Consider the following 27,604-nt stretch of genomic DNA (forward strand, 5'->3'; position numbering starts at 1 on the left):
TGGTGGTACTGTATTTATTTAATGATGTTGATATCTTCTGGGCAGATTCATAAGGAAGCAGGTGGCCTTTTCAGGTACCATTTATAGGTAAGCATCAGCCTCCAGAACGGAGTCTGGAAATAAATAGGAAGACAGTGCAATTGATATTAGACTGGATAAATGAGGTCTAAAAAGAGTATGCTGGACAGCAACCTGTCTGCCATATTTGCACTGCTGCAGTTTCCAAATGATTTAAAGATTAAAGCAATGCACTATTTGTGTAGCTATCTAATCTAATTTGCCATTGGGGAGCATGTGCTTAGCGTCATACTCTCCAACATGCCACAGAGGAAAACTGGAGTTCTTGTGTTTTGGGGCCATGCTCCCACGTGAGTCACACGAGAACCTGGAGCCCTGGGTGTATTGCAGGGCTGTGCTCTCGCAGGAGCCAGGTGAGTTGTATGAGAGCATGCCCCCCCACACCAAAACAGGCATCTTTGGGGGCAGCACTTTTGCGGGAGCCAAAACAGGACATCCAGTCAAGCCAGGATGGCTTCTGTAATTCTGTGATGTCCCGGAACAGTTGAGGGCTATAGTATTACCAACTCTGCTTCTAGCCATCAAATACCAACAAATAAATTATGCTCTCTTGTATATCAAAAAAATGGTGTTTCCCTGCAACTTCATGGTGGCAAATAAAATGTAGAAACAGCACCTACTGGGCTGCACAGAATACATACAATCAGAGGCTGTTCCTTCTTTCCTTCTTTGAGCGGAGAGACTCTTTTCAGTGGCCCTACACATCTCTTGCCCTCCTTTCCCCAATGCATTATGGATGCCTTCCCCTCCACTAAACACACAATTGGTGCCCAAAATTCAAAAACTGAAGTGTTGCAGGTGGGATCCAGCAGGAAAATTTAAGGACACTTCCAGTCATTTTGTTCCATTATTCTTACACATCAGGACAGTGAACTTGTTGCAGAATTTGAGTGTGAAAATAATAAAATAAAATATAATGATAATGATAATGATTTATTATTTCTACCCTGCCCATCCCACTGTGGGCGGCTTTCAACAGAACATTAAAAACAGAATAAAACTTCAAACATTAAAAACTTCTGATGTCTTCTAAAATGCTCAGGATGCTTCAAACTTGCAATTATAATAAAAATGCAGGCAAATTAATCTATTTAGAAAGGCACTTTTAATCACCAATAGGAGTGAGACACAAAGTACTAAGTCTTTATCTGCTTGATTATGCAGCAGCCTGAAATGGAGCCCCATTCCATCAAATGTACTCTATGCAGAAACTTTAGCATGTGAACATTTAATCCTCTACATCCACTTTGCAATAATCAACATTATTTGCATTCTGGACTTTTAAGTTCCAAGCATCACTAAGTTGCCAGTGTAGGGCTGCATTGTTAGGTTTGATACCAATGTGGTTGATTAGTTTCATTCTGGGTTTGAGCCAGGAAAGGGATTTCATTCTCAGGATTTTTTCCATGTCCCAAATACAAGGCTGTAATCCTAACGATACTATAGGGTTCGCTTCATATTAGACAGCTTGAAATACAACAGTCCACGTTGAGATCACGTTACTGGCAGGAGAAGAATGCAGCTGACTGAAAATGCATTCTTCTTGATCACAGATTCAAGTATTCAGGGAGGGAAAACACCCTGACCACCTTGCAAAATAAGTTTTAAAAGGAGCATTCTGGAAAAAACATTGTTTGAAACATCTGGGTATCTAACTGTTAGGTAACCACAGCAATTCACCATTAAAGCACAATAGGACAACTGATACAGGCCGAACCACAGAAAGAGATTCTGGTAATATGGAACCAGCAACCTAAATACTAGAAGAGGTTTTCGGAATGCTTCCAAGAATCTAATACTTAGATTTACTTGCTGAGAGGCAATGCGGGTATCATTTACAGATACTTCTTCATTATGGCTAGGGGGAGTTTCACCAAATCAGTGTACTTTCAGATTATACAAGAGCAAAGATCCATCTACTCCAGTATTCTGTTCTCACAGTGGCCAAGCAGATGCCTATGCAAAGCCTACGAGCAAGAGGCGAGAACAGCAGCACTCTTTCCATTTGCGATTCTCAACACCTGGCGTTCAAATACATACAGGCAATCCTCGTTTTGTGCGGGGGATACGTTCCAGACCCGGACGCACATCAGCAAGAGCCCATGTAAATGCTGTGTCCCTATCCTGCCCTTTTAGTGAAATTTCAGCGTCACTTCTGGGTTCAGCGCTATGCACACATGCACAATCCTGCATCAAAATTGACTGTTGCCTGTATTGCCTCTGATAGCGGATATAGAACATAGCCTTCAAGGCTATTAAGCCCTTCCTATTCTCCTTGAATTGGTCTAAATATCTAAATTCAGTTTGGTTTCACTTTTATTTTTTATTTTTTTATAAAATATTTATTAAAAGTTTTTTTAGTTACAATATAAATAAGCAAACAAAGGTGTTACATGTCATAACATATTTTCTTATCTCCTTTGGACTTCCTCACATCTCCTGCTCCTGCGTTCCAAATTATGAAAATTAAACCAGCAATTTATCACCTTGTCTCCATCCTGTCTATTTTTCCAATGTTATATCTCAAATTTTAGATACATTTATTTCACTCTTTAACAAATTAAACTTAGCCTAATAATTATCTAAAAAAAGATTGTTTTTTCTTAAATTTAACTTATCTTCATAATTCACTTCATCTGTTTTAATGGCGCCAAATTGTTTATAATCAAGCATCCTTCTTAACATTCATACAATTTACAATATTTTTGCAGGTAGATCTTGAATTTTTTCCAATCTTCTTCTACCGTCTCCTCTCCCAGATCTCGGATTCTGCCAGTCATCTCGCAGTTTGGTTTCACTTTTAATACTTAATTTACACTTTGCAGAACAATACTGAAACTAACATTTGTCAGAATTTTTCAGTGCAGTTTCCCATCCATATAATGTGTATATGTAATGTGCATAAAATAACATTGTAACGTTATAGGGGGAAAGCATTAAGATGCATTCTATTTCAAAACAAAATATTTCAAAAATGTGTATAATTAGTAGAAATCCACATTGAAATAACGATGAATTTTCATGAGCCCTTAAAAAAACAACTTTGCAAACTGATGAGGAAATGTGGAGAAGTAGATAGGAAAAACGAGTAACTGAGAGAAATCAAAATCGACCTGTTTGCTCATCCTACTTCAAAGAAAGAGTGAAGTGCTTTGCCAGCTTGCCCACTAAACCTCTAAACACTTAAAATATATTTCATTAAACAGCTGTACATGGAGTATCTGCATGTCTTGGTGATTTAAGATATGCTCCTTTCAGACAGACTGGGTGAAGCTTTTGCGGGATGCAGCAGACGCACTGTGCCTGCACTAGCACCTTGAGTGAACAAGAGCACTTTATTCTAATTACCCAGAAGATTGTCAGAAAGCATATACCAGCAATATCTGAAGAGCCAAAGGTTCTCCAGATATTGCTGAACTACAGCTTCAATCAGCCCCAGCAAGCATGGCCAAGGATGATGGGAGTCCAGCAACATATGGAGGGTCAAAAGTTCCCCACACCTGACTTTTACCCAGGGGCGAATGAAGGCGTCTTGACGCCCGGGGAGGGGCATCGCTACGTACGACGCATGCGCTGTACATAGTGATGCCGCACATACGCTGTACATAGCAGTTTGCCGGTGGCGCTGCTCCAGCGCCGTACAGACGGTGCCAGGATCCCTCCATCGCTACTACAATCATGAAAAGAGGATCCTCCACATGCGGCTGCGGCGGCGCAATGGCTGATTGTGCAGTGAGCCCCCGCGGGTGCCTTCTTGTCACCCCCCGACATGGCACCCAGGGCACACCGCCCCCCCCATCCAGCATCGGCTGCGACGCCGCTGCATTTACCTTTGGTTTTCTAGAAATAAGTACCTGAGGCATTAGTTGAGGAGAAACTAGACAGAAGGATTAAAAAAGAGGTTAAACCACCAAGTCACCATGCTATAAGATGACCTGCTGATTCAAAGAAGCATGTGATGGCATGTTCATTTTTATTAAGTTTCTCAATTATGTGATTTATATATTTGGATTCATGTTTCTTTCAAGGATTTAGCTATCTGAGTATTAAATATATAAACACATCACACCAAATACTTTTCATTAAACCACACATTTTAATCTCTTTAATAGAGTCATCCTTTCAACAACTTCTTTAAGTATTGTATTTGGGACTGCACTTCATCCTGTCTGTGTGGGTCCCGGCAGGTCTAACCCTGCAAAAAGATGGTTTGGCCACAACCCAACACAGGAGTTTAGAGTGTGCCAAGCTTGTGAAAATCATTTAGCTAGTTTAGATGTTTATAGTCCCATTTACTGATTCACCACAGTACACTGATTCCTTAGTTGAATAAGAAGCACTTAATGTTTGACAGCATGGAAATAAACAATAGTAAATCTTCTCGTGTCTAATTATTAACTATCAGGTGATGCAGATCATGCCAATTGTGTCCCGTCCCCCCATCCCCCGTTTTTGGTCTAATTAATTAACCTGTGTAATGTTTGATTTTGGTGCCCTTTGAAGATTTGCTGCAGCCAACATGTCTGCAAATTTTCACAGCACTGAAATAAAGTCACTTATGTGATAGGATCAGCAAAAGGTAGGCAGGAAGAGTTTCTACTGTATGGCAATTCATACACCATATATCAACCTTCGCCAGCCTAGCTTCTACCAGATACTTGAGACTACATCTCTCATAAACCCCATCCAGCATCGGCAATAGCCAGTGACCACGGACACTGTAGTCCAAAAATCTGGAAGGCAGCCATTTGAGATGGTGCTACATACTTCCACCACAGCTATCATTGCAGTGGTGAGCAAAAATGGCTTATATACATACAGTGGTGCCCCGCAAGACGAATGCCTCGCTAAACGAAAAACCCGCAAGACGAAAGGGTTTTCCAATTTTTAGCGGATTCGCAAGACGAATTTCCCTATAGGCTTGCTTCGCAAGATGAAAGCCCATAGGGAAATCTCCGGGGACAGCGGGGAAGCGCTGTCCGGGAACAGAGGACAAGGCGCGAAGGGCTTCTCCTCTGTTCCCGGGGCTTGCGGTGGGAGGAGGGTTTTTCCTCCCCACCGCCAACATTCAGAACAGCATTCTGAATGTTGGCGGTGGGGAGGAAAGCCCTCCTCCCACCGCAAGCCTTCAGGACAGGTCCGGGAACAGAGGGGAAGGTGCGCAGCACTTCTCCTCTGTTCCCGGACCTGTCTTGAAGTCCTGCAGGGCTTTCCTGCTTAAGAGCGCCCCTCGCGCGGGGCAGCAGGCTGCTATCCGCAGCTTGGAGAGTCCTGCAGGGCTCCCCAAGCTGCGAATGTCTGCCCCGCGTGAGGGGCGCTCTGCTTAAGAGTGCCCCTCCGCGGGGCAGCAGGCTGCTATCCGCAGCTTGGAGAGCCCTGCGGGGAAGTCCTCTTCTGAAGGCTGGCGGGGGGCAAAAGTCTTTGTCCCCCCTGCCTGCCTTCCCAGGGGCTTTTAAAACACCCCGGGACAGCGGAGAATTCCTCCGCTGTCCCGGGGCGACTTTAAAATGCTGGCGGGCGGCGGAGAAGTCTCCGCTGTCCCGGGGGCTTTTAAAATGCTGGGGGACGGCAGCAAAGCCTTCGCTGCCGCCTGCCAGCATTTTAAGATCGCCCCGGGACAGCGGAGAAGTCTCCGCTGTCCCGGGAAGGCAGGCGGGGGGAAGCAAAGACTTTCGCCCCCGCCGGCCTTCAGAAGAGGTCGGGGGACAGACTGTCCCCGGACCTGGTCTGAAGGCGGTTTCCATAGGAACGCATTGATTGATTTTCAATGCATTCCTATGGGAAACCGTGCTTCGCAAGACGAAAAACTCGCAAGAAGAAAAAACTTGCGGAACGAATTAATTTCGTCTTGCGAGGCACCACTGTACATGCACCAGAACGTGGGACAATTTTATGTGTATCTGACTGAAAGGAATTTACTATGGGCATACACCATCTACTTCTGGATGTTTTATTCCAATACATATCCAATTTACTCCTGAAGTTCCTAATCCAGCAATCATATGTATACAGAAGCCTGCTTGGGTCTATGCACCTCCTTCGCAGAATCAGGGTGCTTTAAATATTTACAGTATACAACCAACATTATAAAAACCAACCCTTTCCCTATTGACAATTTCATGTCATCACTCAATGCAGATTAACAGTGCAATCCTATACATGTCTGAGATTAAGTCTCACTGAGTTCAATGGGCTTCTTCCCAGATGAGATAACTCAGTTACTGAAGTTATTATTCTGATATGGAGAGTAAGAAATTTCGGCTTTATAATTTTTATGCTTGTTCCAAACCAGTGGTTCTCCTTCCAGAAGCATATTAAAATGCCCACTGTAAAATAGGCATGTGGCACACGGTGGAAGGTGCCTGTGTTCCCCCACCCTGCTGTTGCAAGAATTTGCTCATAGTAATTATATCTTTTAAAAAATTGTATCCAATCAAACTCTGCTGGGAGTTCATATTTTTCCGCCACTGTACTACTGCCAAGCACACTGCAGTTAATAAATTTTGGATCAACTTTGTGTAAGAACAAATAACTATTTGCATCATTTTATTAACACAGCATTAACCATTTCCCCCCTAAACACTAGAGCAGCTCCAAAAGGTGGAAATTTATACCTGAATCCTTTCCAACACAGACCATTTCATATGTATGAGCAAATTTTATAGGAGGCAAAGGCGAACAAATTAAATTTTCTTTAGAAAAAGATCTGTTTAACATTAAGACATAGAACAAGCTATTAGGAGTTCTATAAATAATGGCCAGTAATTTGGCCTAGATCAAGTAGCACTTCCCATCTTTTAAACGTAAGACGTCTTCACATCTTGTTTCCTTCAATAACAATTGATAAAGATGAGGCTCTTGTCCCTTGCCAAGATGTTCTACATATCCTAATAACTTTTTTTTAAGTGACCCAATCACTTGCAAATATTTCCCCTCATAATTCCCTTTTGTTCCATATGTTCCAGTGATGAAAAGCTAAACATCTTGAAGCCCTTTGCTGTAGAATGTCCAGTGCAAATTAAGACAGCATTCATCTGAAAACCCTATAAGCCCCACTTTTATTGAGGAAAAAAGTGGTCCTTGATATAAAAATTATTTTAGGAAACAATAAGTGCATTGGAAACCAGGCTAATGGAGATGTTCCAGAACTTTCTACCAAGTGCCTCAAATCTCATGATGGAGTTCATAATCAGATGTCTATGAAAGCATAGCTCTCTTTGCTGTTTTAGCCATACATATCTACTCATAATGTGACTTATTCTCACATAAGCATGTATAGGATTGTAGTCATAGTAATCCACAAGACAGCTTTGAGTGGCATGAGGAGTATTTCCTACCATTCAGATTTCAGCCCACACTGGTGTCATGACACAAATGGTGTTGAAAATTTAGTGGCATTGCTATTTCCCCTGCCACCAATGTCATACTAAAAGCCTGACCATGGAAGAACCAACACTACAGCTTTTCCTCATACCAGATCTGCTCCAGCCTCAGCAATACCCCCAGGACGGGCTCCTCACATAGGGTATAAGGTCATAAGAAAGAACAAAGTGAGGCAGTAGCATCAGTGACAATGGAAATTAAGAATTCTGGCTAAGCTGCCTGAGAGTTCTTTTAAATAGGATCTGGGTTTTGCAAGTATCTATTAACATAAACCAGAATTTACAAAGATACCAAAAAATATATTGAACCTAAGAGTGGGGATCGTGGATCTCATCAATAAGAAGCAATTTTCAAGGGGATTCTGGTGTTCCCAAGATGGAGAAGAAGCCATGTTTACACTCACTTTTAAGCAGCAAATAAAAATTTAATTTTGATTAAATGCAGCATAAACAAATATGGGATGCAACAGTCCCCATTCTTGCCCTAATCTCCTCTTCCTCCTCATTATTATTTTTTCAGATTTATAAACTGGTTCACAACATAAAGCCATTGAAGCAGTGTACACAATAAAAACAGAAGAAAACACACGAATGCAAGCTCTAAACAACAAAATCAGTTCAACGAACTCTAAAAACGAGTAAACCATCCATACAAACAAAAGCTGTTCATCAAATATGAAGTTGATGTTCCATAAACAGCGGGGTTATGCTTCAGGAAAAATCTTTTTAAAAAATCCTCTGTAGGATAAATTTCATGAATTTGCCCACTTATTCTGCTACTTCACATATCAGCATGATGACTTCATGCATGTATATTCTCATCTTCCGCCAGAACATTTCAGAAGTTCAAGACCTTGGAGATTTTAGCAAAACGTATTAAAAAGCCTATGAAGTATAACGGAAACGTTACTTAAAGCAAGTCTGAGACTAGTAAAAAGAAAGCTCAGCCACTCCAATAAGTGGTGAGTCGGCAGTCCCAGGAGATATATAGAACGAAGCCAGAGATAGCTGGAAGTCAGATGTCTTGGAAGATTTATTTATTTATTTATTGGCTATAATGGATTGCCAAAAGTGTGCATTTCATTATCAGCATCTCTACTGAACAACAAGACCACAGATTTCCTGAAGCTATACATCTGGGGTAGACACACACCAACATTTATATGAGGAGTGAATAAACTTTTTCAGACAGAAGGAAGTGTTCCCTCAGGGGCAACCTTTAAGAGGCCACATGCTGGTGCTGGACAGGGCCAGAGGCAAAAGTAGTCAGAGTAATGGATGTGAACCCTTCCATTATACACATATTCCAGGCACAGAGAAGCCAGGATTTTCTCCAGCCTTGCCAAGCCCCATCTTTTCATCCTCTATCCAGACAAACAAGAAGAATGAGCACAGCTCAAGGACACTTCCCAGCGAAGCAAAAGCACTTGGAGAGAGTGAAGAGCAGGGCTAGGAAGGGTTGTTTCCTTGGGAGAAAGTGTGGCCTGGAGAGTCAAGGGCCAAATGGAGAGACTTGGAGAAGACATAGTTGGCCTCAAGTCAGAGGTCCCACATCCTTGCTATATACAGATACTGATCTTAAGTACAGTGGTACCTCGGGTTACATACGCTTCAGGTTACAGACTCCGCTAACCCAGAAATAGTGCTTCAGGTTAAGAACTTTGCTTCAGGATGAGAACAGAAATTGTGCTCTAGCGGCGCGACAGCAGCAGGAGGTGCCATTAGCTAAAGTGGTGCTTCAGGTTAAGAACAGTTTCAGGTTAAAAAGGGACCTCCGGAACGAATTAAGTACTTAACCCGAGGTACCACTGTACACATTTGGCAGCCAAAGTGCAGCTTGAAACTGTGAGTACCCTACATGAAAAAAATGCACAAAACAGGGTTTGCAGTTCTGCTCCCTAGAGCATGGACTCTGGCCCCACTACTACCTAGGCCTCATAGGCTTAGCGGCTGTCCAGTTAGTAGGGTTTTGTGCTTCAGAAGTTGACAGCTCTAGATCTCTGTGTTCACTCTCGATTCAGGCATTCTGACCTCCCCAAGTTCTACTTAAGGCTCTCTTGCAAGGTACAGTAAGGTCACTGATTTACATGACGGAGACCTACTGTCTTATAGAGTATGGTACCACCTAGGAGGAAGTATGTTAGCAGCAGGGTCGAGAAGATAAAAGTTGTCTGTGAGGACACAACAGATCCCATGTGAATCACCTCATAAATTATTATAAAAACTAGCGTAGCTGAAATATACCTGCAGAAAATAACTTCACACCTCTCCCTCCACAAAAAGGTTGCAACCGTCAAGGCACTTATCTTTGAACTGTTGATCCAAAGAGAAACCATTTCCTGCATAATTTCCATTGTACAATGTTGCATTTTTGGAGATGTGTGTGCTTTATGTGTGCATACATTGGGGTGGGGAATACAGCTAGCATTTAAAGAGCCATTTGCTCAATACTGTATACCCTTCATTAACTTTATGAAAACAACATACAAAACTGAGACACCCAGAAAGGAAGTGGTGTCACTTTCTCAGTATGAACTGATGGAGGGTAATGAGCTCAAAATTGCATCTTCCTCTGCACAACGGTATCAATATTTCTCTCAGTCACCGCCTTGTATTTCTGGCAAATTAGCTGTTTTCTCCACCAAGCAGGCAAGTTATGGTCTCAGGGTTAGAAAAGGATGCTAACTAATGATGGTTTAAGTTTATGGCTAAAAATACTTGAAAGCTGCATTATCAAATCTTCCCAGAAGCACGCATATACACAATGCAACTTGCAAACTGGCAACTTCATAGTCACCACCTGCACTCTAAACATAGAATCTCGACTCACAGCCAGATTAAAAAAAATAGTATTTTCAAAAAGCAGGATAAGGAACAATTCAACAAGAAAACCGCTGTCCAAAAAGCTAGCCCATATGAGCAGCAGGTGGAGTGGAGTGGCTAATAATGAAGTACAAATCGTGAAGCTCCTGGTTTTGCCATGAAGTCACTACATGTTCTTAGGCTTTCTGTCTCAGGAGACAATGAAGAACTACACATTTAGGGGTGGAGGTTGGGATGTTGCAGCGCCTGCTGTGGCTGTGGAGACCGATATGGGAGAGACGTGTTTTGTTACAGCTGGGGCAGATGAAGGCATCCAGTTGTGCTGCTGTAGATGCACTTTCTCCCAGAAATCATTTCTCCTCTGGTCACTGCTATGGGTACACAACTTGACCGCCTGCCTCCAGGCACTGCGGTCATCTGCAAGGGATTCCCACACGGTGGGGTAGATGTTGTCAGCCTTCGTGTCATGTTTGCAGACATATTTGTAACACGCAGCTGGTCTGTGGAGCCAGAAGCCACCTCCCCATAGAGAAGGTCCTTGGGGATCCTGCCATCTTCCATTCTGTGCACATGACCAAGGCAGCGTTGATGTCACTGAGGCAGGAGTGCGAACATGCTGGGAATGTTGGGCTTGGGAGAGCACATCTTTGTTTGGAATTCTGTCCTGTGCCCAAATCCTCCTGTACCCCAAATTATCGCGATGAAGTGCATGTAGAAGGCGTTGAGGCATCGTTCCTGGCAGTTGTAAGTTGCCCACAACTCTTTTTACTAGTCTCAGATGTTTGTGTTATACTTCATAGGGTTTTTAATACATTTTGCTAAAATCTCCAAGGTTTAGAACCTTTGAAATGTCTTGAAGAGCGCCACATTGGCTACCGCTGTGTTAAAGTATGTATGCAAGAGCACTGAAACACACAGTGCTTCGGGAATGCTAAACGACTTGTTTTGGATTGCATTTTTTTAAAAAAAGTAGATGTTCTTTTATTTTTCCAATGAGGCTTTAAACTTTCTTCCGAAATTGAAAACATGCTTCCTTCAGTTTGCATTCATTTATATTAATTAAGACTGCAGCTTTTATGTTCGCGCAATAATAGTGGAACATTTGCAATGTATTTCTAAACAGTTAGATACAAATTAATGCAATGGTGGTGGTAGCCTTAAGCAAATTTCTTAATAAACAGTTGCTATTTAGTGTTGAATAAGTGGCTTAAGAGGGTAATTAGAGACATGTTTAGGAGTCTTAATTTAATGAACTGCACCACAAATACGTCTCCAAGCATAAGCATAGGCTTTTTTCCAAGCATTGTTTAAACTCTTACAGATACTGAAGCTATAATAAAAAGGAATACAATACAGAAGTATTCCAAGTTGGGACAAATGCATTTTACTTACACTATGATAACATTCCATTAGCATCCCACAATTATCGGTTGCCACTGTTTTACTGCGGAATGTTTTACCTAACAGGAAGAAATGGATTACTTAAAACACACACACCACACACCCTGAGTGGCATCTTAGGCCACCCAAGACTGAGGATGTTTAAAGACATTGTGTTCTTTCCCTTATTCTTCAAAGACGGACAAAGCAGTTTGCAGACTAGTAGCAGCCTTTTTCCCCGCCCCCCGAAGACTACTCAGCTATGTTGTTTTAATTATTCTTGAGAATTACAAATTCCTAAGAAATGTAGAACCTATTACCTTTTCTTAGTTTCACATGCAACAATACTGTAAGGATACTTGAGGAATTCAGTCTTTGGAAACACCAAAGGATGGCAAACCTGTGGCCATCGAGATGTTAATAAACTACAACTCCCATAATCTCTGACAACCAACAATTCTGACTGGGGCATATGGGAGTTAGGAGTCCATTGACACCTGAAAGGCCACTCAGGTTCCCCTGTTACCATATGCCTTTCACAGGTAAGTTCTCAGGTAAGTAGCTTCAAAGACAGAGGTCCTATGGCTGGGTCAGGATGGCATGGGGATGAGGGACCAACTCCCTTCTCTTGCGGGGGCCCAATTAGTGCCATTGCCTTCCGTTAAGAGTTTGGGTGTAATCCTTGACGCCTCCCTTTCCATGGAGGCGCAAGTTACAGCAACAGCCAAGGCGACATTTTTCCATCTTCCCAGCATCAAGCAGTTCGTCCCTTACCTTTCCCGCCCCGACCTGGCCACAGTGATCCATGCAACGGTCACCTCCAGGCTTGACTACTGTAATTCGCTCTACACGGGGCTGCCCTTGAAGCTGTCCCAGAAACTCCAGCGGGTGCAGAATGCTGCAGCGAGGCTCCTCGCAGGGTCTCTGCCATGGGAGCATATTCACCCAGTGCTTTTCCAGCTGCACTGGCTCCCGGTGGAGTACAGGGTCAGATTTAAGGTGCTGGTTTTGACCTTTAAATCCCTTCACGGCCTAGGACCCTCGTACCTACGGGACAGCCTCTCCTGGTATGCCCCACGGAGGACCTTAAGGTCCATAAATAGCAACACCCTAGAGGTCCCGGGCCCTAAGGAAGACAGATTATCCTCAACCAGAGCCAGGGCCTTTTCAACTCTGGCTCCGGCCTGGTGGAACGCTCTGCCTCATGAGACCAGGGTCCTGCAGGATCTGATTTCTTTCCGCAGGGCCTGTAAGACAGAGTTGTTCCACCTGGCCTTTGGCTTCGAACCAATTTGATTCCTTCCCCCTCTTTCTTTTTTTTCCCCTTTCTCCTCCTGTGATGAGGCTGCATTTTAATATTTTAATGTTTCTATATTTTAATTGTTGTATTTTAATCTTGTTTTTAAGTTGTATTCATTCAACTCGTTTTTATTATTGCTTGTTAGCCGCCCTGAGCCCGGCCTTGGCTGGGAAGGGCGGGGTATAAATAAAAATTATTATTACTATTAGCTAAGCAAACTTTGAGTTGCAAAATCTGTGAGGTTACCCATAAGGAACATAGGGTTGTACCCAGTGCTAACCATACACAGAGCAAACATAGCTAACTTTGGTCCATTAATTTAAGTGGGTCTACTCTGAGTAAAAGTTAGTGGGATGCAACCGGTAACCTGAATTGCAAGTTAGTGAGCAAAAGTTAGTGGGATGCAACTGATAACCTGACAGGTATTGTGTGGATAATAGGAATCTAATTATTTGAGAGAAAGTTCATTAAAAAACCCAAAAAAACTTATAGTGCAACACTAGACTTGTCTACCCAGAAACAAGTCCTATTGAATTCAGTTTATGTCCAGATAAGTGGGATTAGGATTTCAGCCTTAGTTTACTTTTAAAATATCAAGTAATATTTATATAACAAGATATGCTATGATAGCACAGAACATATGCAAAAAACTCAGTACTGAGAGTTGCAATAAGCAAAACCACATTTTCAAAGCTATCTAAGGATTCTTAAGGAGCTATCCGTTCTTATCAGAATGATTTCTCTGACTAAGTCCCAAAGGAGAAGGGAACAAGCTAAGATGATAAGGGGTCAATGTGTTAAAGGCCTCCTTATTTTTTTCTGTATTAGTTCTAAATATTAATACTCATACAAGTCAATTTTATTTTTTTAAACAATAGCTTGGATCATCACACTTAAATAATGAGCTATTCTAGCTCTAGTTTCATCATCTACATGTCAGGATTTCATAAACAGTGGGTTTCCACTAAGGCTCAATACAAAACAATTGACTTTAGGTCAGGTTTGAATTCCCTACCTGTGACCCCTGATAGAATAAATGCTTTGAAGCTGCCAAAATGTTTTCACTACATGTTCATCTTCTTATGTTAGCCAACAAAGTTAACAATACTAGCTTACCCAAAGTTCCTCTCCCTTAAAAAGACTCTTTTGGAGACAGACAGCAATAAAGCAACTAAAATGCAGATGAGCCAGTAAGTAAAATAATAATTAGAAAATACTTAGCTAAGAGGAAACAGCTAGCAGAAAAGGGGGGGGGGTGGAGAGAGAAAGCTTAATATCAGAGTGAATATAACAATCCAATTATAAAGCAAATATTACCAGGCAGGCTATATAAGCAACATGAATTTGCAAAGATTATTTTAAACTAAGTGAAATTATGTTTGAATCACTAGAGCAGAGACATCGGAGATCAGAGCTAATCTATTTTTCTCTAATATCCATGACTCCCTCCCTCCTGTCCTATACAAAAGGACTTGATCCCCATCTCTAATGTGAAGATCAGAATCTGAAGATCAGAATCCATGAGATTTTGCATTTTGTCGAGTACTGCATCATGGTTCTTGGAAGTTTGTGTGTGTGTGTGTGTGTGTTATTTAAAAGTGTATTTTGAGAGAAAAGGGGTTTCCCATCCTTCAAAATGTTATTGTCTCTTGTTAAGCCACAAGTAAGACTCCTGTCCCCAGTTCTTGTGCACACACATTCTGTGGTACATACTGTTATCTTTGTATATGTTTACACTTACCAAGGCTGCAATCCTAAGTCTGCTTATCTGACAGTCCCATGGAATTCAATAGACATCCTTCTGAGTAGGCATGGTTAGGGTTGCACGTTAGAAGTATACATCACATACATCACACTCGCGCACACCCCTCTCTAGTTGTGTAGAAGTAAAAACATGAATGTAGAATCTGTGTCCTTGTGTATGTCCCATTTTCAGGGAAGACTTCATCACCCACACTGTAGGTTGCTGCCTGCTCCCCAGGTCAAGATGCACTACAAAAATGATGGCATCGTGGAAACTAAGGAGAATGCCAATTCTCAACTTGTTGCTTTCCCTCCATTTAGCTTGCATTGGAATCCAAATTGTCTCTGGTTAGTCCCTTGAAAAAACTGATTTGCTTACCTTGTCTGTAGTTTGAAAGAAAGGAACTGTAAAACATGAGTCCAGATGTGGATGCCCAGCTGTTGGGAGAAGCAAAGTTAACCGTGAGTAAATATGTGCTCTTTAAAAAAAATGTTTTTTTTAACTCCACTTTTTAAAGCATTATAGGACAGCTTTATTTATTTGAACATTAAATTATTTAAACGTAAAAGGGTATGGAAACATTTGCAATACAAGACAGAGAGAATGCTGGGATGTGAACATGGGAAGTCAGGGTCGATGTCCACCTTATGCATGAACTCATTAGATGTCTACAGGCCATTTATTTTAAAGCAATCATAAACCACTTGATATATATTTTAAAATAATTAAATTTCTTAAGTGGTGAGCCTCAGACAGGCACATTTCCCAGTCATACCTGGAGATGTCAGGAACTCAACCTGACTTCTCCTGCGAGTAAAACAGTTGCTCAGTCACTGTGCTGCCGAAACTGCAACCCTGCACCAGATCTTGACCATCATCACAAAGTGCATGTCAAGCTACATAAATAATGGCATCTGCATAATGCTTACTACAGAATTATAGTAGCGACATGTTGACCAAATCAGAGTATTTCTTCTTTTAAAAACCCAGTGGGACAGTCATGGCATTTAGCCCTTGCAAGCTGTCATGGACAGCATTTGTTAAGGCACAAGGCTTGCAGATTGGCAGGAATAATGTCATTCCCTCCCAATGAAAAAGTATAAAGGAATTGAAATCTTGCATTTGCAACATAGCTCAGTCACAAAATATTTTCAATTGGAACTTTTTACTCCAATGTGGCACATCAAAGCAAGAAGCACATAGATAACATTAACATATTTACTGTGAGGTGCTTTTGACTATGGAAAAGAACTAGAGATTTATAGAACAATTATGAAATATTCGGCCATAAAATCCAGACTGCAGAAATGTGAGGCTAGTCGGAATTTGAGTGGCTCCTATTTAGGCTAAATAGGCAGGTTAAGTAAAATGATGATAAATGTCTAGATATTATGCAGAAGCCTTATCACATATTGTTTCATTGTAAGTATCTGGTATGCTTAGAAATCTTTCAGAGAAAGTTTCTAGGAAATGAGCCAAGTATAACTTAGTATGGAGCATAACAAGAAGGGGAGTTTGGGAGAGCCTTGAGATAAGATCTTTATAACAGAGAAGTCAAAGCTTTTAAGGGAATAAATGATTTAATGACTTTGAATTTGGTATAAAAGTTTGATTGAGAGCCTTTTGGATGAAGAGAAGAGACTTTATTCCACAGGTCAGAATAATGCAAGAGGACCACACAGCACAAGAGCTCTGGTTTTTTTCACATCTACCAAAGAAAACAACAACAAAACTTTCCAAGCCCTTTTAACCTTTGCTTGATTTTTTTGTATTTATTTAAAATAATTTTTACCTCACTTTTTGCCCCGAAAGGCTGGTTCCAGATGAAAAAACACTAGAATAAAATTAAAATATTGAAATAAAAGAAATACAGTATCTCAATCAGTATTCAGTAGGGCTGTCAGGGTCAGGTGTGTTTTTTTGGTGTGTTTTTTCTAAACCCTCTTCACAACAGGAGTTGAAGGCAAATTAAAAGAACATTTATGCCATCCAAAGAAGTGGGGAAAATAAAACTTCTTTTGGAAAGGAGCTGGACAATCTGGTGCTGTTCTAATGTCCCCCAACCAAGCACATTAGTGAAGATGGTGGAACATGGAGCAGATCTTCAGATGCTTAATGCAGTGAATATACAGATCCATGCGGGAAGAGAGGGTGTTTCAGAAAGCCTGGCCCCAAATCCATTTAGGACTCTTTAGGTATCAAACACCACTTTGAACTGTGAACTGAAATTAATCGGAACCAGAGCTAATGAAAAAGAACTGATATAATATATGCATCCTAAGCAGTGAACACCAAAACTACACTAGGTGCTACATTTTTAATAGCTCTTTGTAACACTCTTCAAGGACAGCCCCAAACAAAGTGCATTGCAGTAGTCCAACCTAGATCTAACCAGGAGTGATACAACAGCCAGAACGACATGACCCAGACCTACTATTCAAAAAGCACTAGAGTCTTGTCTGGTTTAACTTCAGTTTATTAGCTCACATTCAGTCCGTTGAGCCCAGACAACAATTCAGGATTACCACAGCACAATAGATATAGTGAGATAGATTAGATAGATGATAGATAGATAGATAGATAGATAGATAGATAGATAGATAGATGATAGATGATAGATAGATAGATGATAGATACTGTAGGTAGGTAGGTAGATGATAGATATAGATAGATAGATAGATAGATAGATAGATAGATAGATGATAGATAGATAGATAGATAGATAGATAGATAGATAGATAGATAGATGATAGATAGATAGATAGATAGATAGAGGTATCACCTGTATATTGATGACACCCAACTCCCAATCATCAGATGACTCTTCCATCAGTGGTTTCATGCAGACAATAAAAAAGTTTGGGGACCAAACAGAACCCCATGGAACCACATAAGCCAAAAAGAACTAATGTTCATGATATTTGGACTCATTGCCATGTGGTCACTTCAACATGACCATACTGAGGCTTAGTTCCCTACAAGCTAGCACAGAGATTTATTCCCATTGCTGATATGGCAATGGAACTGCTCTCATTTCTAAGCAAACTGAATTACTTGGACTGTTGGTAGGGAAAGACTGTCAACTATCCCATAAGAGATGCACTACTGCACACTCATGTGGTACAGAAATACAGTGGTACCTCGGGTTACATACACTTCAGATTACAGAGTCTGCTAACCCAGAAATAGTACCTCAGGTTAAGAACTTTGCTTCAGGATGAGAACAGAAATCGTGCTCCGGCAGTGCAGCAACAGCAGGAGGCCCCATTAGCTAAAGTGGTGCTCCAGGTTAAGAACAGTTTCAGGTTAAGAACGGACCTCCGGAACGAATTAAGTGCTTAACCCGAGGTACCACTGTAGACCATCTACTTCAGCCCTCACCAACAATGTACCTGCCAGATGTTTTGGACTACAAACCCCATCAGTCCAAGCCAGCACAGTCGTAGGAGTGACAACACTGTTTTCATAATGTACATTTAGTACTTTTAAAAATTCACCATGCACAATCTAAAACAGGCATAGGCAAACTCGGCCCTCCAGATGTTTTGGGACTACAATTCCCATCATCCCTGACCACTGGTCCTGTTAGCTAGGGATCATGGGAGTTGTAGACCAAAAACATCTGGAGGGCAGAGTTTGCCGAAGCCTGATATAAAACAACCAGTTGCAGAACTATGATGACCAATGACAACAAGGGAGGGCAATAGCCCCAGAGCAATAAAGGTTCTAGCAAGGCACACATAAGATTTATGGACCCAATGAAGTATCCATTTTAGCTTCTTCAGGGTTGGGGGAATGTAATAAATATAGCTACACAAAAGACCATGGTGCCTAATGAATGCTATGTGTGTATTAAAAGACGTTTAACCAAATAATCTCCCTCTGAAGAAAGGCTTCAAAGCCCAAGTTTTGCTGGGACATTGAACCAATTAAGTAAATCTTGTGTGCACTTCCTAGAACACTCTGTGCAACTTTGGCAACACATGGCATCATCTGGAAGTCACTGTCCCCTTCTCGTTTCTGAAAAATGGCTGGGAATCATCACACATAGATGCTGGCAGCACGGCTACTGTTTGATTTCCAAGCCTTGTGGGAACCTCCCTCCAGTGTTACGTGCTTGGAGGATTGGTGCTGGAATGGTTCTGTCACGTTAAAGCTGCCCCCTTTCATTTTAAGGATGTGTCTTTGGCGTTGTTATAGCTGACCTGAACCCCTTGAGCAGCCACCATACAAGCAACTAAACAGACAGATGGAGACGATTATGTGGTCAGAGATCGCCATAGTGCCAATGAAGTGTAAGATTTGTTGGGTGTGGTTTCCTCCACCCTCTGTTTTTCCATTCCTGCTCCCACCCTGAGTGGCCTGGATGGGAATTGCAACAATACACAGGATTTTTGGAAACTGGAGGGTATGGATGGAGAATCTGTGGCCTGCCATACATTGATGAACTCCAATTCCCATCAGCTCCAGCCACCACAGCCAAACGTCAGGGATAATAGGATCTATAGTCCACCGACATCTGGAGGACCACAGGTTTCCCATCCCTGTAAGAGAGACTTAAGCCTTTTTCACACATTATGAAGAAGGCTCCACATGATTAAGGGGAACGTCTGAAGAAGGAAAGTCTGTGCATGTAGGCTTCCTCACTTCATGCATGGTTATGGTTGGGGTGAGGCATTGGGAGTTCTTAATGTTAGGAGCTGGACCTGTGGTACAATCCCGTTTCCTCTTCATTCTGTGAAGGTTCCTTCACATACTCAGCCAGCAGAGCATGAGACTCTTAATCTCAGAGTCATGGGTTTGAGCCCCACACTGGGCAAAAGATTCCTGCATTTGCAGGAGATTAGCCTAGATGGCCTTTGTGGTCTCTACAATAATTCTACAATTCTGTGATTCTATGAAAACATGAAGATGGCTTCACTGTAACAGCATACTAAAGAGAGAAATCCTCAACTGGAAAAATCTAAAATAGCTTCCAACAACTCTGTGCCTTGTTATACCTAAATAAATTCCACTGGAATCTTCATGGTTACATCTTAACAATTTGCTTTTCACGGCCACTGGAAGCAGAAATCTTCATTTCTCTTTTTTGTGACATCACCGTCCTCCGGTTTGGGACTGACTTGTCTCCAAGTTCTTTAGTCAACTAGGAGAGGTGACAATGATGAAAGAGGAGCTAATTGTGTTTTGGACAGTTGGACTTCTATCTTGATCAGTATCCCAGGCTTTAATTCCACTCTAATATCAGGCATTCCTCATTTATTTTTAACTTGGGGTGAAGGAACCCCACAGGGTGATCACACATTAAGGTTACAATCCTATACACATGTATTTGGGAGTTATAATCTTGCTGAACTCACTAGGGATTACTTCCAAGTAAACATAAAATATGTAAGGGACAATTCACTTTGCGCTTACTGCATTTTGCACTTAATGACTCCATGGAGGCCAAACATGTCAGCCAAGCTTATATAGCCTTGATTTCCATGCTTGGTTAAAAAAAAAAGTATGACTGACAGTTCTGAATTAGTTATCTCTTAAATAGCTCCAATAATCCATGATCCCATAAAAAAATGCTGAAGAGTAATCATCCAGCCCTATAAAGAATAGAGATTTGAAGCCACCTGCAGATATACTGGTGGGAAACAAAGTCATTTCCTGCCAGTAGAGCAGCAGATAACATTGGCGTAAATAAAAAATAGCTCCTGGATGCAAGTGGATGTCAAACAAGCTGTGGAAGAATGAGCAAAGACTCTTTAAAAAAACAAAAAGACTGGCTTTACCCATAACATCCAAACTTATTGTGTCCAAATCAAACCTCAAAAATATTCACGCTGATACAAGTCCTATAGAAACCAACTGAAATTTGATCATGAAAGCACTTTCTGGCTGATGTGTTTTCATTTCTCCCATGCATTTACACATATTACTGCTAGGACCTTTCTGTTATGCTAATAAGAGGAACCAGTATATGAAGAAGAGATGGTGGTAACTGCTGATATTCTCTGAACATTAACGTCACGTCTTCAAGGATTCCTTTGAAGAAGATCGTAGTATTCAGATTAAAATAGCAGCAGTGCAGACCTAAGACATTTTGGTACCTAATAGCATCCTATCTCCCCAAACTACTCCATACTGGTCATGGTACCCCAAAGTCTTTCCACTTATTTTAGCACTTGAGACAGAAAAGCTCTCCTGCTCCCTGGAAGTAAAAATAAAATCAGTAATAAATTAAATAACAAACAACTTATTTCATAAAATTTACACACCATTTGATTTAGGGGTTGTTGTTTTTTAACAAAGCAATTTATGAAAACTTGCGTACCATTTTATTGATGTCTACCATTAGGTTGAGACAGCCAAAATCAGCTGCCTCAGGTGGCTGCCACAGTCAAATGGTAGGGCTGGCTCTGAATAGCAGAAGCCATTCAACATTAGTGCCCATTCCCCCCCAATTAATATGACATTGTTGCTGCAAAATTCTAAGATGCTGTGATATAGCCCCTAGCCATCACAAGAGTATCCTTAGTTTGGATATTGGATGTAAAAACTTGTGGCAACACAGGAACTGCCTTTTTGTGTTAAAAGCCTCACAAATCACCAGGCAATCAGGTCTGTAGCCCTGTAAGAAGTATAAACCCATCCATCTTCAAATGGAAAAATCCTTGAATGTCAAAGGGTCTTCCTTATATTTTCAAACTCACAACCAGAACTCCAGCTTCATATGGTTGTAATAAGCCATACCTATACACACAAACACTGTATCATTTTTTTAAATAAAAAAAAAAACTTGATACGCCTAGGCAGCTCTATGATTCTGTATTATCAAGGCTCAAAGCCTTGATAATAAACCATCCAAAATCTTTTGCAATAGATGACCTAGCCAGAAGAGTATTTGAAAATCATTCAAAAATCATTCTTTCCATAGATGCCTAACTTCCTGTAAGAGTGGTGGTTTATAATGCCTTCCATATTTGGAAATGCTGTCCCGCACCATCTCAGCATGTTTCACAATCTGTTTTCTTTAGTCTGTGCCCAGAATGAAAACCCACAAAGTTCTTTAACTGGGATCCCGATATCTGCTACAATTTCAAAGTACAGAGAGATGCAAGCCCATTTTCTCTCAAGTTTTTCCAGGATGAGCATGGCAACAAGTGTAATAAGAAAAGACAACATTCTGCGACAGTCACAAAATTTGCTCCTTTCCCCCCATTCTATTTATCTATTCAGATATATTCCATGCTGTTTTGAAAGATGCACAGTTATACATTGTTAGCAAGATTTACATAAACCAGCCACAGCTCAAATCAAAATGCTGCAGAGCTGAACATGCTCACCTTACCTGGACTATGAATTACCAGAAAGAGTAACCCCCTGCCAAGTAATAAACTAACACACAATTAAGCCAATCTACATCAAAGCATGTTCAGCCTCTAGCAAGTCACTGCATTCCTTGCCAGAATAAAAATGAACTGGGTTAAAGCAAATAATGTTGCACAGTTCAGTGAAATTACATTTCTGTCTCTTGAGTGCAGGTGACAAAGGCATCCCAGGCACACAAGTAAAACCCAACCTTTGATCCTTTAGTTCTGCTCTTTCTGACCACAATGGTGATGCCTGCCACCATCACACATTTATACCCCAACCCTTTCTCTTAAGGGATTTGTCCCCAGGGAAGGGCTGTAGCTCAGAGGTCGAGCCTTGCAGGCAGCAGGTCTTGGGTTCAACCCCTGGCCTCTCCAGGCAAGGGCTGGGAGAGTTTCCCTGCCTGAAGCCCTTCAGAAATGCTGCCAGCCAGTTTAGACATCACTGACTACATGTCTGACTGCATTCAAGGCAGCTTCCTGTGTTCCAGAGGTTAATGCTAAGCTGCAGGAACTCAAAAGGAAAGTCTCCAAGGGCAGTTCATAGCTGCACTCACAAGGAGAGTCCAAAAATGCAGGCAGCTGTGTTGATTCACAGAGAACAACTATACCGACAACCCGGATGAGCCATGCGGCATGACGGCACTCTTGTGCATAGTTACGCAGGAGTAAACTCCCTTGAACTCAGAGGAAGTTACCCCCAAGTGCAGGGGGTCAGCAACCTTTTTCAGCCGTGGACTGGTCCACCATCCCTCAGACCATGTGGTGGGCCGGACTATATTTTGAAAAAAAGTATGAACGAATTCCTATGCCCCACAGATAACCCAGAGATGCATTTTAAATAAAAGCACACATTCTAGTCATGTAAAAACACCAGGCAGGCCCCACAAATCCAGAGGTGCATTTTAAATAAAAGGACACATTCTACTCATGTAAAAACATGCTGATTCCCAGACTGTCGGCAGGCCGGATTGAGAAGGCGATTGGGCTGCATCCAGCCCACAGGCCTTAGGTTGCCTACCCCTGCCCAAGTGCATAGGTTCGAGTTGCAAAACACAGAGCTTTAACAAAAGATCTTCCACCAGATGAAATGCAGCATTTAGCTTTCTGTCAGTAACATAAACTATCTTAAAAAGAAGCACTACTATTTAAACTGCTTATGTGAAGTAGAAACCCTGCCAAGAGAAAGAAGCATAAGGCCTCTGCTTGAATATTTTCTTCATTCCCCATGTAATTAGTTTTATTGTGAAAAGTATTAGCCACTCTTTGCTGTAAAAATAAAAAAGGGATATCATAGAAGGATACATTTACACAATATCATCACATTCCAATGACTTATAAAACAGGCGGGGCAAAGATGTCAACAGCCGTATTAATAATGGTACCATAAAGCAAGCAGGCTCAGAAGGAAAGGAATGGCCGGGGGGGGGGGCACCACCACCTTTCCCTCTATATGTTAATTTGTGACCAACTAAAACTTGAAAGCCTCATTATCACCTCATCCACATGCCAGAGCAAGGTGTTCCAGCAAGATGGTGGCATTTTGCTCCTCCTCTGAAGTCATCCTAGAAGCTACACTTGCCTGCTCTCCTGTTCCAGCTCCACTACACCGCTTCTCACAACAACCTTGCGAGGCATCTCCAGGTAAGGTTGGGAAAGACCGTGTCTGAAACCCTGGAAAGCTGCTTTCACTCAGGACTGAGCCAGAGCAACCAAACTTTCTGACTCGGTACAAGGCAGGCTGCTATAAACTATAATTCTAGGTTAGCTTGACAAGTAACAACTTGGCCAGAGCTACTTAGTGGTCTTCATAGCTGAGCAGTGAGCCCTGTTCCAAGTCTAACACTCTACCCATTACACCACATTGGCTTGTGACTCGTCTGGTATGTTCTGCATTCCATGAAGAAGACACAAACACACACACACACACACACAGAGAGAGAGAGAGAGAGAGAGAGAGAGAGAATGGGGGCAAAAATGCCTATTCCACCCAAATTGGAAGATTGTCCTGCATAGCGGCAGACCTGTCAGCCGCAGGGCTTCGCCACACCCCCCAGGAACTTTTTCTCTCTCCCCCTTGTTCTTTAGATAATCTCCCTGTGCAACATCCTAAACTCTGAACAGTTTTACAGCTGTCGAGTCGCTAATGGGAACTTCATCTGTGTGTACCCAGCACAAGTGCTGTCAGGAAGAAACCAAATGTCAACCTGAGGTATGCAGCAGTAGCCATAAATATTCCTTTGAACATTTACCATCTGGAACAGTTGATTCTGCTTCGACAGAGAGCTTGGACTAGCCGGAGGGCATTGTCTTTTCTTTTTAAAGATAGTCCCCCGTCAGGTCAAGTGATGCGAGAACAGAATTTAGATCCCTGCTCAGTTTCTCTCCCTCCACCTCTTGGCACCCAGAAGTTTTCAAGGACATTAATGTCACTAAGCTCGCAATCCTTCCTCACAAATTCTATCCAACTCAGCGGGACCTACTTCTGGAGTAAATATGTACAGAATCAGGTGGTAGGTCAGTTACCTAAAATGCAGCTCCACAGCAGGAAGCAATTAGACTGACACCGCTTTGCGTGTTTATATTCTTGACACCACACCGCTGCACCTTGCCTTGTACCATATTGTATATCTTTGTGGAGACAAGGTGGCTTACAGAACAAGCCTCGCCAGCCACACTTCTCCAGATATGAAAGGGCAGCTGGAGCTGTTCAGCCCATGGAAGTTTTAACCCCCATTTGCAAGCGTTCTCTTTTTCTGCCTTTAAAAATATCTGGGAAAGTTTCCCACCTCTCCTTAGGAGCTTTGTGTGGAAGGGGGTGGAGAGAGAGAGAGAATCAAAACACTCCCATTTCAGTCATTTCATTTAACTAATTAGCAGTTTGCCAATACCCTTATTTGATACTGCTGGAGGGATTATTTAGGGAAAAAACGATGCTTTCTTGGGAGATGGTGTATAATCTGTAAGCCAGCCAAGCAGACGGGGGAATGCTAAATGTATGCATTTAACTTGAAAAGTTTTAGGGGTGATGTTATCCGAAGCATGCATCCTCCATCATACCCCCCCCCCACATTCCTCAGATCTTATTCCAGAAAGGATTAGGCACAGTATCACTTAGAGAATCTCTCACCTGTAAAGGCTGAGGGCATAGCAACCCCCCCCCACAGCCACCACCCATGAGAGAGAATAACTTCTCGCAATTCTTACGTTCCAACAAGGGATGCAAGAGTTATTGCCTATGCGGATTTATTTATTTCAAGGCTAAATATTGTTCTTTGGTCACAGATTAACACAAACAAACAAAACAAAACCGGATGCCTCGAAATATATAAGAAACAGAGAGCCAATCATATCTAACCAACAAACCGCACATTCTACTTAAGTTGGCAAGTAACTTGCGCCATAGGAGCCTGGAGAGCAGTTACAGGTCCGAATCCTCCATTTACCAAGGAAATCCCATTGAGTTCAATGGGTTTACTCCCAAAGCAAGGGGGCATAACATTGCACTTTAAATCTGGAAATCCTCCTAAGCAGGAATCCCCACATGTAGGGGTAGGAGGCATGTTGGCAAAAGCAGCTTCGAGGGGTAGCCCTGAAAGTCGTCGCATTAACGCAGATTAAGGACCATTTATTTGCCCAAGTCTCTGCATCTTGTTTCTTCCCTGAAGATTTGTTTAAAAAAGAAAAAAAGAAAAGAAAAGCCCCTTTCAATTTAATTAACACTTCGGAGAGGCTGTTTAGAATCTATAAATAAATACAGCTAGACTTTAATGATCCGTTATGGTGATGCTACTTAGTTTTCAGCGAGTCGTAAAACTTTCACAAACAGACCTGCAAATGAATTACATCCATCTGCTCCGCGCAGCTGCGAGGGCAGCTTCTCATCTCCCCAGTGCTGGGCTGCTGCTCTCAGCTTGCTGCTGCTGCTGCTGCTCGCCCTCCTCCCACCATCACCACCCTGGAAATCCAGCAGGCAGCTTTGCCAAGTCATCGACATACCCCAACCCAACCCAGCCCTGGATTTGCCAAAAGGAGCCCGTCCCGGGAAAAACAAAAACCAACTACACCGGAGACCTCTCCAAAAGAAGAACCTGACTTGCCTCTCTGAACTGGCCAAAGCACAAATTCCGTCCCGCTGTCTTTCTTGGCACCCGGTTCCCGAAGATAGCAGAGTTGCGTGCGGGCGCTTTCCAAAGAGAACCCGGCCAAACTTTTTAGTTTCGGGTTGGGTTTTTTTGGTACTTGAATGATCTACTACTACTGGCAGTGGTGGTGGGGAGAGATGTAAGACCCTGGCATCGCTCTAGGGCGCAACTAAAGCTTCCTTACCATCAGAAATCTGGGGGGGGGGGGTCGAAAGCGTGCACGTGGGTGCGTAAAAGACACTCCCCCGCCGCAGTCCATCCCGTCCCCCACCCCACCTTCCTCGCCGACCAGAGGCTGTTGTTGCTGCTGCAACACCTTCTCAAGCGTGACCTCAAAGTGCATCCAGAGTGTCAGGTCTGCGAGGGAAGGCAGGCATCAAGCTCTGCCCGCTGTTATCTGTCAGCTATACAATAGGAGCATTGATAAGACGGCCGCGACCGGCTTGGACCAAGTGCGCCGGGCTAGCATTCCATTCAAAAGCAGAGGGGAGAGAGAGAGAGAGAAGGGTGGCTGGGAAGAGAAAGGGGCAGCACAGAGGGAATCCTCCGCTGACTTTTGTCCCTTTTACCTGGGCGATCTGCCGCTTCCTGCGTAAAAAAGGACCCTCTTCCGCGCTCCCCCCCCCCCCGAGGAAAGAGCGCGCCCGCGCGCCAAGGCGCCACCTCTCTGGCTGCTTCCTTTGCGCAGCCGGAGGAGACCACCCCGCTCCGCCTGGGCCGCCCTCGGCTCGCCTAATCCCCACTCGAACGCGATGACACACACTAACCCCAACCATCTGTTGAAACACGTCCTCAAGCCCTCGGCGCGCCGCTGTGTCAAGACCGCGGGGGCTGCCCGAGCCAATCGCCGGCGCGGGGTGGCTCCGGAGGAAGCGCCGGCGAGGCAGCGGCGACGAAGACGGCGGCGACGACGCGAGGCTCCAGGTCGGAGCGCGCACTTAAGCCCGGTAACCTGAGAGTTGCCGACAGAGAAAGGGCGGCTATTAAGAAATCCAGCAGCCGCAGGAGCAGGAGGCGAGGGGCGGGGTCAGCGGGGAAGGTAGAGGGGAGGGGAGGCCTCTTCGCCTCCGCCCCCTATTCTGGCTGGGTGGGGGGGAGAGAGGGTGGCTTTGCAGGCGGGGGGGGCGGTCTTTAGCGCGCCTCCCAACTCCTTGCATTCCCAAAGGACCCTTAGCTGTGAGACGCACGGGAGAGAAATGCTGGGGGGGGGGGGGGCACCAAAGAAAAAAGCACATGGCAAGGCTGTTGGGAATCTCCAAATAAAAAAGCCTTCCTCCTCAGCTAGAGGAAGAGATCAAAAGCTCCCGCTGGAGAACCTGAGCAAGTGCTAATGCGCGGGTCGTTTGCGCCGAAACGGAGCAATTCGCATCTTGAAATCCTAACGCCAC

The 27,604-nt window shown here is 42.9% G+C and overlaps 1 protein-coding gene across 7 annotated transcripts in view; it reads right to left on the reverse strand.

Annotated features, from left to right (window-relative positions):
- The window catches only part of SULF1 (sulfatase 1), a 99,505-nt gene extending 72,204 nt beyond the window's left edge, over positions 1–27,301 (reverse strand). Inside the window, exons 1-2 of one of the 7 annotated variants that reach the window (XM_083747607.1) lie at positions 26,984–27,301; positions 15,086–15,144 (exon numbers count right to left, since the gene is read on the reverse strand). The gene's annotated coding sequence lies outside the window, so the exon portion shown is untranslated. Of the gene's footprint in view, positions 1–15,085; positions 15,145–25,902; positions 26,854–26,983 lie in introns of those variants that run through there. The other 6 variants (XM_083747605.1, XM_083747602.1, XM_083747608.1 and 3 more) reach the window with 6 other exon arrangements.
- Positions 27,302–27,604: the final 303 nt, after the last annotated feature.

Source organism: Podarcis gaigeae (genome assembly GCF_964106915.1).
Source record: "Podarcis gaigeae genome assembly, chromosome: 7".
Taxonomy (NCBI): Eukaryota; Metazoa; Chordata; class Lepidosauria; order Squamata; family Lacertidae; genus Podarcis; species Podarcis gaigeae.